Here is a 14,130-nt window from a genome sequence, read left to right as displayed (position 1 = left end):
CTTTGTTCAAATGTCTAGTGTAGCCCACTGTTTTATGGACTACATAAACAAATTCTCTTGATTTATCCCTCTAACAATTTAAAAATATTTCTTCTTTCTCCAAATAATCCAAAGTTTTCCAAGTTTTGTTTACCTATGTAGTGAGAAGATATTTTTAATTGCCAATGTAGGATTTTAAAAACATTTTTGTTTCAATTCTGTTATCCATTTATATCTTCTTTAGTGTGTTGCATTCAGTTAACATTTTTATTCAAACAGGTATATTCAAACTTATATTCTTAGTGGCTCTATTATTTAATACAACAGGTTTTTATTTACTGTTTAGTGTACTTTCTGTTCTAGATTCAGTTGAAATCCCCTTTCGGTACTCAAACTGTCTTAAGTGCAGCAATGGCATCATAGCTGTACATTTTCTTTCATATCTGTTCTTGATGACATACACATTTGGAACCATGATATTTTTTCATCCTGAGTCTTGGAATTTTATAAAATGTCAAGTAAAATTTTCATATATTTCAACATCTATCTACATACAGTAAAATTACTCTAGGTTAAAGGTGATATTCACAATAATTGCTATAATGGTACAAGGTAGTGTGGTCACTTAAAGGAACTCAAAGGAAAGGACACTATGTGTTTATCTGTGCCTTTGTGGAGGTTAGAAAATCCTAAATACTTCCCCTTTTCCCATTTGGCATAACGACAATGGATCCATTTCAAAAATCCATTTTCTCATGTGAAGTCCATGAAGTTAGGACCTTTTCTGTCTTGCTCTCCACTGTATGCTGGATTTTTTGCATATTGCCTGCTAGATATATTGTTTTTTTAGTAAATGGGGGAGAATAGAAGTTATTCAAGGGTTGAAGCAGTGGCCTTCCAGACAGAGCAAACTGCTTGTAGGTGGGTTCTGCGTGGCACATACTTTCCCCTCTGTGCAGTGATGCTGCTGAATTCATCTTTATTGTGATTTATTCTTTATTCAGCTTCTGTTGCTTTTATTGCTCTTTGGTAAATATCAAAATTCTAAGCATGTTTTAGTAGGCCCGTAATAATTTTTCATTTGCTTGCCTTTCTGGATTTCTATCTCGCCACTTGCATCTATGATGCAATCATGCTGAGCTATTATCAGTTTCTTTATATCCCTGGGATATGCCTATCTAACCAACGTCACCTTATATTGTTCATCTAGCTAATGCCTATTCACCCTGAATGTTTCAACTTTCAGGTATTTTCTCTCTAGGAGACTTCCCCAACTTTGCAAGCACAGCTTAGATACCTCTGATATGAACTTCCACTAAACTATATACTTGCAACTTAGGCACTTACAAAATATGTCATTATTATTTATCCTATGTCTGATTATAACATAATCTTTGTTAATGGAGCATGTCTCTGTTGCTCTTCATATTTTCAGCACCTAACACAGAATATATAACCTAGAAGCTGCTCAAATATTCACTATTGGTTGTTGAATACAAGACACCTTTTAGGAAGTCAGAGCTTCAGAATTTTATTGCTAAGAAATTATTCTATATCTTTTCAGTAGAAAATCTAAATGTTGAAGGTAAAATGGTATATTAGTTCATTCTTGCATTGCTGTAAAGAAATACCTGAGATTAGGTAATGTCTAAATAAAAGACGTTTAATTGGCTCACGGTTCTCAGGCTGTATAGGAAACACAGTAACTTCTTTTTCTGTGGAAGCCTCAGGAAACTTACAATCATGGCGCAAGGTGAAAGGGGAACAGGCACATCTTGCATGGTCAGAGCAGGAGTAAATGAGAGAAAGGAAGGTGGCACTACACACTTTTAAACAACAATCTTATGAGAACTCTAATGAGGAAAGCACCAAAGGGATGGTGCTACACCACACATGAAGGGTTCACCCCCATGATCCAATCACCTCTCACCAGGCCCCACTTCCAACACTGGGGATTATAATCGAATGTGAGATTTGGGTACAGGCACAGATCCAAACCATATCAAATGGTAAACAGGCAGATAAGAATAGTTACCCTTTGAAAGTACAGTGTTAAATGTCAGTAAGTCCATAGTAAGACACTATGTATTTCCAGTTATAGTACTTAATAGGCAGAGTGCCTTAGCCCATGTGGCAATGAATACTTAAAGCAAAGAACCTTGATCAACATTTTTAAAGTGTGGTTTAAAATTAAAAACAATGACCAAAGACTTATTCAGTCCCATGTTCAGTTAAAAAATACTTTCAGTTCATGCAAGTGGTTTGGCGCATAGATAAATATATAGTACACTGCACAAAGTTGAGGGGTCTTATAGAGAGCATGAAAGCCCTCGCTGGCATCAGTCAAAATAATTGGTAATTATAGATTCAACGGAAATTAATTCAGGTGAGCAATGCCTTCTCTTTAAAAAATGTACAGGAGCATAACCCATTTTGTTCAGGTATAATCACTTTACAACTTCAAATTGATGGTTTTAATGAAATTAAAATAAATATTCCATTACTTACTAGATTTGCTACACCTATCAAAGAAGTTCGTTCAAACTAGAAAACACAGGACTTTTCTCTACCATTTAAACATAACACATAGGCCTCTGACTGCCTGGAATTTATAACAAAATTTCAAATCTCTTCACAACAACTGCTGAAATTATGCTTTTGGCTAATCATGGAGTGAGACTGTGGACATGTGCCTGCATGCCTGTGTGTATGTGTGGTATGTAATTTGGTTACATTCGGTTTTCGCTTTGTTTGAAATACAGAACTCCTTTTTATTTTTTTTTAAGTTAGCTTCCATTAACTCATTTCCTTTAAATTGTATTTATCATGCAATTGTCTGATTTAAATTGCTCTCTCTATTTCTCTCTGCATGCCCCCCACCACCACATTTGATTTTATTTCTATTGTTGATGGGCTATTTACCTTATTTCCCTTTTAATTTTTTTCCATTGTTTTCCTTTATATGTGTTTTACCTGACAGGTTTCTCTTCTCTCATTGAGAAGTCAGAAAAATGCATTTATTTGGAGACATATGCCACTTTTCTCCTTGTTTAAGCTCTTTCCTTCTCTTTTTTTCTTATCTTGTGCTTATTCCTTGCCAGCCTGTTGTCCACTGCCTTTTACCCAAACACTTTTTGAAATCCTCCTGCTATTTGAGCTTTCCTTGAGGGAAAACATGGGTTCTCCCTCAAATCCCATTTTGTTCCTTTCTTAATTTGTGAAAGTGAAGTAGTCGCATAGAAAGATTCTGAGACGGGAATCCAGAGAGAGCTAGGTTTAAACTTGGCTTGCTTCTTGCTCCCTGCGTAGCCTTAGGTAAGTAATTGGCCCACTCTGAGTCTGTTTCCTTCAGTGAAATTGAGATCCTAATAATCACCTTGAGAGATTGTTGCCAGGATTAGAGACAATGAAGGTAAAGTACCTGTCTTGGAATTGGCACTCTACATTAAGAAGTCCTTCTTGTCATTTTTCTCCTTATTACTGTCCCAGTAGGATTACTGTATTCACTAGCACAGACGTTAGTAATTTTGTTGCTTTATTTTTCCTTCCAGTGTAGATCCTCGAAGCTGAGAAGCTGGGCATGCTTCCATTTTAATTTGACATGTTTTGGGGGAGTTTGTACAGAGAAGTTAATCCAAAGGCTACATTTAGACATCTTTTTTTGTAAATAATTGCTAATATATACTTGTGCTCTATATAGAAAATGTTATGTCTGATTACCTTTAAACTTTTGGAGTGTTTTTGACTGCCAATAATGAGTTACAACACTTTTCTCTTCTTAAATCTACTTATACAATTAGATTAACAGTGCTTTCTTAAAATAGTACGCTTTTATTCCACTTTTTAAACTAGAAGTAAATACACTGACTTTTCTTGTAATTATGATGATGTCAATTTTTTCAAACTAGTTATCAATATGTACTATTACTGCAAATATGATTAGGAACTTTCTATTGTCTAAGGTTTGGATTCTAATTTGGGTAATTTAAAAACAGAAATACCCTCAATAAATTTCAGAGAACTGCCCACAAAGTCAAGTTCTAGGTGAGCTGATTTGCAACACTAAATCCAGCAGTCAAAGCAAAACTACTATCTTTATAGTTCAGCCTACCTAAAAGGAAGCACAGTACTTCATTGTATTCTTGGGTATCAAAGATATGTGGACTGACTCACAAACAGCATCTTTTGAATGCAGCCCAAACCAGTTGGTTGCAGGATAAGTGTTCCATTAAGCCATGGCACAATCTAATCATTCATTGAGTGCACAATACCCAAACTGCTTTTTGAAAATGTAGGTCTTCAACTGATAATTTTTCCAATTGTAGCCTTTGTCAAAAGTAGGCAACTTCAAACTGGAGATGGTAGCCTTAGGGTTTGGATTCATTATGTCTGCTACAGATACTATTTTTTATCAGATACATTTATTTGGAAATACAATTATTAGCCTATACATTAGTCAGCTCAGGCTTCCACAACAAAATAACATAGACTTAGTGATTTAAGGAACAGAAATTTATTTAATCACATATCTGGAGACTGGAAATCCAAGATAAAAGTGCCACAAGGTCGATTTCTCATGAATGCTCTTCCTTCAGATTGTAGACAGCCAGTTTCTTCTTGCTGTGTCCTCACATGGTAGACAGAAGAGAGAGTGAGCAAGCTCTCTGCTATCTCTTCCTAAAAGAGCCCCCATTCCATCAGAAAGAGTGCCACATGCATGACCTCATCTAACCCTAATTATTTCCCAAAGGTCACATGGCCAAACTCCATCACACTGGGGATTAGGGGTTCAACATATACATGTCGGAGGGACACAGGCATTCAGTCCATAACAGCCTGCTACAGGGCTCAGATCAAAACTAAACACTTCACCCAATATTCTGTTATAGTGTGGAAAGTGGGATAAGTTACACTGACTGCTCTCAAGCAGTCTTTCCAAAGAAAAGGACTAGACTAAATTATCCAAAAAAGAGCTGGAAACTTTAAGTCTTACCAGTCACCTGAGAGGACATGATGAAGACAACCTGAGTCATCCAACTGGTATAGGCCCCATGTTGGGATGTGAGAGGGGAGGGTCCAGCAATTGTACTGTTTCCTTTCCAGGGATCTATGCATGCATTTAGGACTGTACACCTTGTGTATAATCCAAATATTAGCTTGTTTGGCCCTAAGACTATGGTAGCTTTCACTGTAATGGCAGAGACTTTAAGTGTTAAAGTGAACACTACCAGTAGCTCAGACAGTCCTCTACAGAAATACCTCTGAAACAATGCGGCCTACCTTTAGTTCCAACAGAGATCCCCACAAAGGTAACTAACTCTTTGATTATGCACACTCAAATCATAGTATATTTGCCACGGGTGTAGTCCAATTAGAAAATATGGTATAAAATATGTCTCTCACTTTATTTCATAGGCTGAGTTCCTGGAATGAGTTGTCTTCATTGGCTGTTTATTAATATGTACTTCTCAAGTTTCCCTCTTGCTGTGCAGACTACACTATCCCTGTTTCTTTCCTTGAGTCCTCTTATCCTGTCCAACTTTTCCACTTTGTTGCTCAGAACGTCTAAAAATTCTGTTCTCTTCGCATTATGCCTTCTTTCCTTTTGTCTTATTTCCCATCTCCTACAACTTCACCTTAGAGAAATCTAGCCCATATATCCATCTGCTAGATACTTTATATGTACGTCTAATTTAATTCTTATGTTCATCCTGTAGGGTAACCACTTTATTCCTGTTTTACAGATGGTAAAACAGAGACCTAAGTGGTTCTGTATCAAAATGGCAAGGCCTAAGTTTGAACCTGTGGGTTAAACAGTATGTTCTTTTTCCACTTCCCAACTTATCTTGTGATTTTAAAAAGTAAATTAATATTACTTCTACTTAAAAGCCATAATGAGCTCTCCATGTCTTGCAGAAGAAAGTTTGAGTTTCTGTTCTTGGATACAAGGGGTCTATGACGAGGGACACAGTCATTCCTCAGTACATAATCTCTCACTGGATCATATTCAACTATTCACATTTTTTTCTGAAAAAGTCTGACTTTCTTTACCTTTGTACATCTTTTGTCCTTTGTTTGAAATGTATCTCTCTTCCTTATCAACTAAGAAACTACTATTCATACTTTAATCTTTATCCTCTTCCTCAGCCCTGGAACTGTTACCTAAGTAGAGAGGCTTCCAATATGTTCTTATATTATAACATGTTTTACATGGTATTTATGTGTGTCTCTATCCTCCTAGGCTTTGAACTCACTAAGGATAGGGATCTATTCACAATTGTAACCTTGACGTAAAACATAGACACTTTATTAAATAAAATAACAATTTTTGGCTTGTGGTCTTGAAATATTCATTAACCATATTTTTGCTTATGTGCTATTAAGCAAAGCTGTTATTTTTCTCTATGTGTGTTCATTTGATAATGATGTTTATATTAAAATTTCCAAAGCTTTTTTTATTTATTGAAATTCTTGATGTACATATAATCGTTTCTTCCCTTTCTTTCTCCATCTGTCTTAGTAGTAACTGAAAAGAGCAGACATTGAGCCAAAGCTAGGATCTGTATCACAGTAACAGACTGGGTTTCAGATAGCTACACTTTCCGCTTCCCCCAACCCCCACCCCATTGCTCCTGGGCTTCTGGCTTCATAGACACTAATGCAGAGATTTCACTCAATGTATAACAGATCATGAGGTCATCACAAAAGTGACAGAAATTGGAAACCAAAATATTTCTTCTAGGCTAGGAGCCAATGATTGTTACACAGAAACAAACAAACAAACAAAAGACACATATCTAACAATTAATGAGTTTTATCTTGTTAATCTCCTTAATTGCCTCTACTTAAGGGTGAAAAATGTGCGTTAAATATTTTTTCAAGGTACCAACAATAAAAATTTCATTGTCACATATTTTTAAGGAGAAATTTAGTGATAATAATTTCAGGTGGTTCTTTCCACATTCTGCTCTAAGACAGACATTTCATGGCAGTAGCAGAGCAAATAACAAACATGGGCCCCTGACACTCAAGAATTGCATTTTAATCCATTGTATTTCCAATGTTCTTTATTCAGAGCATTTTTAATTCAGTCTTCCCAAAAATGCTACTTAAACAAACTTCTTTCAGAAATGACAGGTTTTAACAATACTCTCGGGGACTCTCCGGATCTTTCTATTACAGTCCCCAGCTAATGAATTTGAAATCTTCTAGCCATACATGTTTCTGTATAGTAACATCTATACTAACAGTAAGATACAATAATTTATATTTCCAAATACTAGAGTTGAACTATGAGTTATTTGATCATTTTATCATCATTGTTGGAATATAACTTAGAGTATTCTAACCATATTGATTGAAATGACTAGAAGAAATTTAAAGTAATAATAGAAAAGAAACTTCACAAACACTATTCCAAAAAATAAAGAATCTTATAGAAGTCTTGATGAGAAACTATTGCCTCTAAGATTTCCTAACAATTTACTTATTTTCTTTCTTTTTTTTTTTTTTTTTTTTTTGAGACAGAATCTCGTTCTGTTGCCCAGGCTGGAGTGCAGTGGCATGATCTCTGCTCACTGCAAAATCTGCCTCCCGGTTCACGCCATTCTCCTGCCTCAGCCTCCCAAAGTGCTGGGATTACAGGCATGAGCCACTGCACCCAGTACAGTTTACTTATATATTTTGTCTTCAAGGATTTTAGTTAATGAATGCTATTATTTATTACTGCACAGAAATGTATTTTGAATAACATGTTCTGAATATATTAAGACTAAAGATAAATAATGTTCAATTCACAAACATGAACTATGAACTTACTGAAATTTCAAAAAATAAACTTCCATGGTTAAAAATAAATGCTATCATAAACAAATTTCAATTCAAAATTTGATGTGAAAATCAGGTACTATTTTTTACTTTCGTTTTACAGAGAAACCCTTGAACATTCTACATGTTCCTTTTGATTATACTTTGGCCCTAAAATGTAATTTCCACATGGGCAGAGACTTTTGTCTGCTTTATTAACTGCTGTAAATCTATAAGAGCTAAAAATAATGCTTGATATATGGTATACACTATGAAATATTTGTTGAAAGAATAAATATAATATCAATTCTTGGCTCCCAGGTCAATAGACAAAAGAGATTGGAATATCAATCCCATATTTCAACATGATCCCTTTTGCTCTTTATTAACTATATAGTTCCCTCAAGAGATAGAAATTCCTTCATTTTAATCTAAGGAAGAGAAAAAAATAAAGAGACATTTGAAAAGGATTGTTTTTCTTGGAATAAACCAATAAAGGTGATAACATTTGTACAAGATAAAGTAGGTTGATTTTGTTGAATTTGGGGTTTAAGATTGCTATTCTATTTCCTTATGTTTTCTACAGAAAAAAATAATGAAATGGGAAAAATAATTGGAGTAAATATTCAAGCACTCTTCTGTAACAGAATTGAGAGTAGAGTTTGGAAAGCCAACTTTAAAAGCAAGCCTGAAAAATCTCCTTGGGCCACCATCATTCTACTTGCCTTCTTGATTTGTGCATTTTATCCATCTCTATGCGACCTCCTATCACTCTCGCACCCACCAAAATGGATATAGCCATCATGTAATATAGGACTCCTTGAGAACTGCCTTTTAATTTTTAATCTGTAAATGTGTTCTTATGATTTAAATCTGTCTAAATGTCAGAAATTCCTCCACTTCGACAAGTCTAAAATTCCTTGGGAAAATTTTTAAACAGCTCCTAATTTAGCTAAGATGACTTAGAATGTCAGTAATTGGGGTGCAGAAAAAAAAAAAAGAAAGTTCTGTAGCTTAATTGATGCTTAACTACCTTTCAGTGTAACTTCTGCTGACACTGCAGACCAGGTTTAAAGGGGCTGCCTAGATGTAGAGTTAGGGGTCCTATCTTCTTCTGACAATGAAACTGAAAACCCAGAAACTCTTCTGTTATCTCCTGCAGCTTGTAACCTGACCAGCTGTCACAGATCATTTTGTCTTTAGCCTGACATAGTGGAACACCCTAAGGAAACCTATTTTGTAGGAATCTGGCAAAGCAATGATTAGAATAACAATAGTTTGTACGAGGTAATGTATTATAAACTCTTTTTGAATGCTGTAGTGCTCTATATATGTTAACTGTTTTCATTACTCGTAATTGAAGTTGTCATCACTTATTGTTTTCAGTGCTGGGTGAGAAAGTCTTTATTTAACTCATGCTTCCTTTTGTATGGGCTCAGAAAATATGTCTCATACACATTAACTGTGACAGCTTTCTGGAAAGCTTCCTCTTGTTTGCAATATCTTTGCGGAAGATTTCTTAAGGTTACATCCCTAGTTTCAAAATGTGGCATCTTAGCTGTTAAATGAATTATTTGTGAAGGAAAGTCACTGTGCAATGTATTATTGAAAACACTAAAGATGATGCAGTTTGCTGAATTTTTCTGAAAATAGTGATTCCTGCATATTTTAATATTAATTGAATTTGGAGTTTGTAATGGAAAGAGTTCAGAAACTGAAAGAAAAGAATTGGAGTCTAATGGGAAAATGCTGAAGGCATGCTCATTAGTACTCATTGGAACTTTAACCCACAAATGTACAAGTGCCTGTTCTCTATGTCAATGCTAATTCACATATTCATGCCTGTCTTACAAAAGCGCAGAAACACTGAATCCTCTCCCTACTCATCCTCACTGTACTCGGTGTCAGTGTGTTTGTGTGTTTGTGTGTGTGTGCCTGTGTGTTCTCAGAAGTAGTCACTTAATATTTCAGTATGTGTATTGACATTTTTAGATGTACAAAATCAGCTAGTAGTGTGTTAGTGGTTGAAAATTTTCCATTCAGTCCCTCAGTCCCTGCTTGTCAATTTTTTTTACTGCAAATCTCTGCTGTTTAAGCAGCTACTAATGAGAGGTGATCCCTCAGCAGGAAATAACACAGGCAAGTGGGGAGAAATCCTGCTCTGTGATCTTCTCCCTTTGACATATGCTTAAATAACAGCTCAAAGAATTTCCGCTTCCTGGTGGGCAGTAGAATTAACATCATTATATAATGAGCAGCGACTATAAACTAAATTTCTATGGAAAAAGTTGTGTTTAACCTATATAGCAGTTAAATACCAGGCATATGTATTAATGCATTAATATAATCTATTTTTACCTAAATTTTGTGCTAACTTGGAGAAATCACACCTACACCATTGATCTTTCTGGAATAGTTCTATAAAACCACCCTGAAATGTTAAGTCTGCATATTGTGTTAGAGCGTGGAGTAAATAGGGAAGAAAGTATGAGATAATTTTCTCTCAAATATATACTGTCAAAGGTGTGTTGTACAGTTTGGTAAACTGACCTTACCGGTCTGTAAAGACTACATCTCTTTTCTAGGGGCCTGCCATAGGCTTTGAGAATAGAACACTCAGATGGTAGAATGTAGCCTTGCTGCAAACCATGAATTTCCATTCATTTCTATACTAGGCCACATTTGCATGTATAAATCATGTTCTGCAGCTAGTAAAAACACAAATTTCTAGCCAAAATTTTGACTATCAAGGAATGTGTCTCTTACCCTCCATTCTATTATCTTTAGTAGTGGCTGCCACTCCTCCAGGCATCTCATGGAAAGTTCAAAGAGGTAAAAGCAGAAGAGCTCTGTTTCACTGGCCAGGACTTGGACACACGGCCATCGTAGAAGTGGTGAAATTGGGTTTTAGCTATTCCAATCTCTAATAGTACATGTGCACTGACTTTTATCTTTTACAAGTCAAAATGTCCTGTTCTCTTTGCTGTCTTATAGGCACCCACTCATCTGAAAAGCAGGCAGTTGCCAGTCTGTACACATGTCCAGGAAAAGTTAAAGAAATATACTGAAAAATAACACACAGATCATAATTTCATTTATGAAAATAAAAAAAGTGAGACTAAAACTAAGAAATGATTCTTTAATGTCAATGTTTATCACAGTGGGACATTTAGAGGATCTGTGTAAAATCTGGGACTACCTGTCCCTAAGGACCTATGGTGCAGGAGTCTTATTCTGTGACCATTTTCAGGCAAAACTCCAATTGTAGTCTAGCAACACTGAAGTACATTCAAGTCAATGAGAGTTTTATATTCATAAAAAACCCTAGAACAAGCCTCATTAATGTACTTACAAGACCTAAAAAGGAGCCAACAATGTATCTCTTATTTCCCCACTGAGAAATCCATCAGCTTTCTTTGTTCAAGAGCTCAATTGTCAAAAACCTTTTCTGTCTGTTTCTGAATGTTAGTTTCTCAATAATAATCAAAGAATAACAGTTGGAAATATTTTTCTAAAATATTTATCCTGTCAATGGTTATTGTCAGGGGCTTTAAAAACCTCTTTGCTTCTGTGTTACTTTTTAAAATAGGAGACTTTCAGAGTAAACTATATCTGAGAAGACCAATACAATCTAAAATCAAAGATTCTTGAAGATAGAATAAATGTCAAGATCATTTTTTCAAGCCTTTCTGTCTTTAGGCAGGCAAGGTAACACTGTGCTCATTTCAAGGAAGATATCTTAAATCTACAGCAAGTTTAATAAGTAGTTTATGGTAGAAAAACTCAAACTAGTGCTGAAAGGAAGGAATACTACTAAGTTTAGGAAGTCAAATAAGCAAAGCTAGTTGCTGGGTTTCCAGACAGAAGTTATAGAGGCAGATACTTTACAGTTCCCCTTTAAGAAAGGATGTGGGCAGGTGGTCAGTCATCAGTGAGGTCCGTAGACAGACAAACTGGCACTGTGTGCTGCATGAGTCATGAATAATTGGATGAAAGACTGATTGACTGACTCAATGAATGAATGAATGAATGAACGAACATAAGGGGACTCCAACTGGCAACAAAGTTCAAGAGATTTCCATTCCAAGGGTAAAGGGCAAGTCATTGATCAGAGTTTATGTATTTAATAGCTGGGATGCAAGCAATTAGGAATCAGAGAAAGACTTTATTATTCAGACTATTCATTTGTTCTAAGACTTCTATTTGGAAGAGTGACACAAAGACATGTCCTCATTTCTAATCTGGGACATCTATTCAAATAAATGGATTTCTGTCTTGTTCCTGGATTTCTCTGCTGGGAAGAAGAAAATAAGAAACTGGTCAAATTTCCAATACAAGTATTTGCAAGATCCATTTTGTCTGAAAAGAGGATCCAAGGATAGAAGGGGACACAGGGTGAAAGATGATTGGAAACCCAATATTAATTGATTTTGTAGCTGATGAGGCCTAAATCAATGATGACTGAGCCCAAGGCTGGGGCTCAGCCATAACAACCAGGAGAAAGGCTGAGAAAACAGAATTACCGCAAATCAGAGTTTAACTTGACTCAAAATTATCTGATTTCTACTTCCTCTTCCTCTTCCTCTTCTCCTTCTTCTTCCTTCTTCTTCCTTCTTCTTCTTCCTCCTCCTCCTCCTCCTCCCCTTCTTCTTAGTCTTCTTCTTCTTCTCCTTCTTCTCCTTCTTCTTCTTCTTCTTTCAAGGCAGAGTCTCGCTCTATCATCAGGCTGGAGTGCTGTGGCGTGATTTCAGCTCACTGCAACCTCCAACTTCCTGGTGCAAGTGATTCTCCTGCCTCAGCTTCCTGAGCAGCTGAGATTACAGGCATGTGCCACCACGCCCAGCTAATTTTTTTGCATTTTTAGTAGAAATGGGGCTTCACCATGTTGGCCAGGATGATCTCAATCTCCTGACCTTGTGCTCCACCCGCCTCAGCCTCCCAAAGTGCGGGAATTACAGGTGTGAGCCACGGCACCTAGTCTGACCTACAATTTTTAAAATTATTATTTTTTTTTCTTGTGCAATGCACAGAGTTCTAAAATTCAAAAATTTTTACAGGTTTGTAACAGTAACGACAAGCAGCACCTGCCCTATCCCTCACCATTTCTGATTCTTGCTTCATGAAGGCAGCTATTTTAAACATTTCTCCTAACCATCACTTCTATATTTCTAAGTAGAATGCTTATATAATATTATGTGAGCTTTTAGTTTTAGTTTTAGACTACTGACTTTGTACTAGGGGAGATGAGAATGTAGCTTCCTAAACCTGGCCAACTCTTATCTCTACACCCAGCCAACTCTTATCTCTACACCCATTTCCTTTTTATTCATCCTCCCAAGAGTTAGTGCTTTAAAGTTATTATCCCAGGCATACATTGTTTTATCTATGTGAGCATTCATAATTGAGCACTTCAGAATACAAAAATTATATTTTCTTTCTTATGCCATTTTTCTTTTTGCTAAAATTAAAGATTGCCTATTTTTTCATGATTTTTATCATTAATTCACTCTCAACAGTGCAAGTCAATGTTTTTTGAGTAAAAAATTTAGTTTGATTTTAGTTTAATTTGTTGGCAACATTCTTTGTTGGAGCCTTCTCTCGCTGCTCCATAAAGTCCTGGTTATTCTCTGAGCCCTTCACTATCACCCCAAGGATTCTCTTCTCTTCTCTTTTGAGTTGAATCTCTATTTTTCTTGATGCTATGTTCTGTTCTTTCTTGAGTACCTTGCCAATTTTGGTAGAATATATCTTTCCACATATTCCTGAGAAGAAACATATGGGAGGTAAATATTTTGAAACTGTGCATTACTAAAAATTGCTTTCTTCCATCCTTGACTGATAAGATGGCTGGATATAGAAGTCTAGCTGGGAAATTAATTCCCCCTAGAATTGTCAAGGCATTATTTCACTGCCTTCTTGTTTCCAGGGCTGCGTTCATAAAGCATAATACTTGAGATTCCTAATATTTTGTAAGGGCTTTTACTCTGGAAGCTTTTGAGAATATTTGACCTTTGTGTTTTGAACTTTCACTATGATGTTCTTTGATGAGAAGTGTTTTTTTTTTTTTCACCCTTTGGTGTGTTTGTTTGCTGAAGCTGACATAACCAGACACCATAGACTTGGTGGCTTAAACAATAGAAGTTCATTTTTTTCACTGCTATAAAGTCAAAAGTTCAAAATTCTGTGGTTGTCAGGTTTGATTCCTTTTGGCTTGCAGATGATCCTCTTCTTGCTGTGTCCTCACATCCTCATTTCTCTGTTGTGTGTCCAAATTTCTCCTTATTTTCAAGACACCAGTCAAATTTTCTTATGGTTCATCATTTAATCACCTCTTTAAAAGTTCTA

The sequence above is a fragment of the Colobus angolensis genome, unplaced genomic scaffold (genome assembly GCF_000951035.1).
Source record: "Colobus angolensis palliatus isolate OR3802 unplaced genomic scaffold, Cang.pa_1.0 Scaffold297, whole genome shotgun sequence".
NCBI lineage: Eukaryota > Metazoa > Chordata > Mammalia > Primates > Cercopithecidae > Colobus > Colobus angolensis.
Note: the sequence above shows the minus strand (reverse complement) of the source record.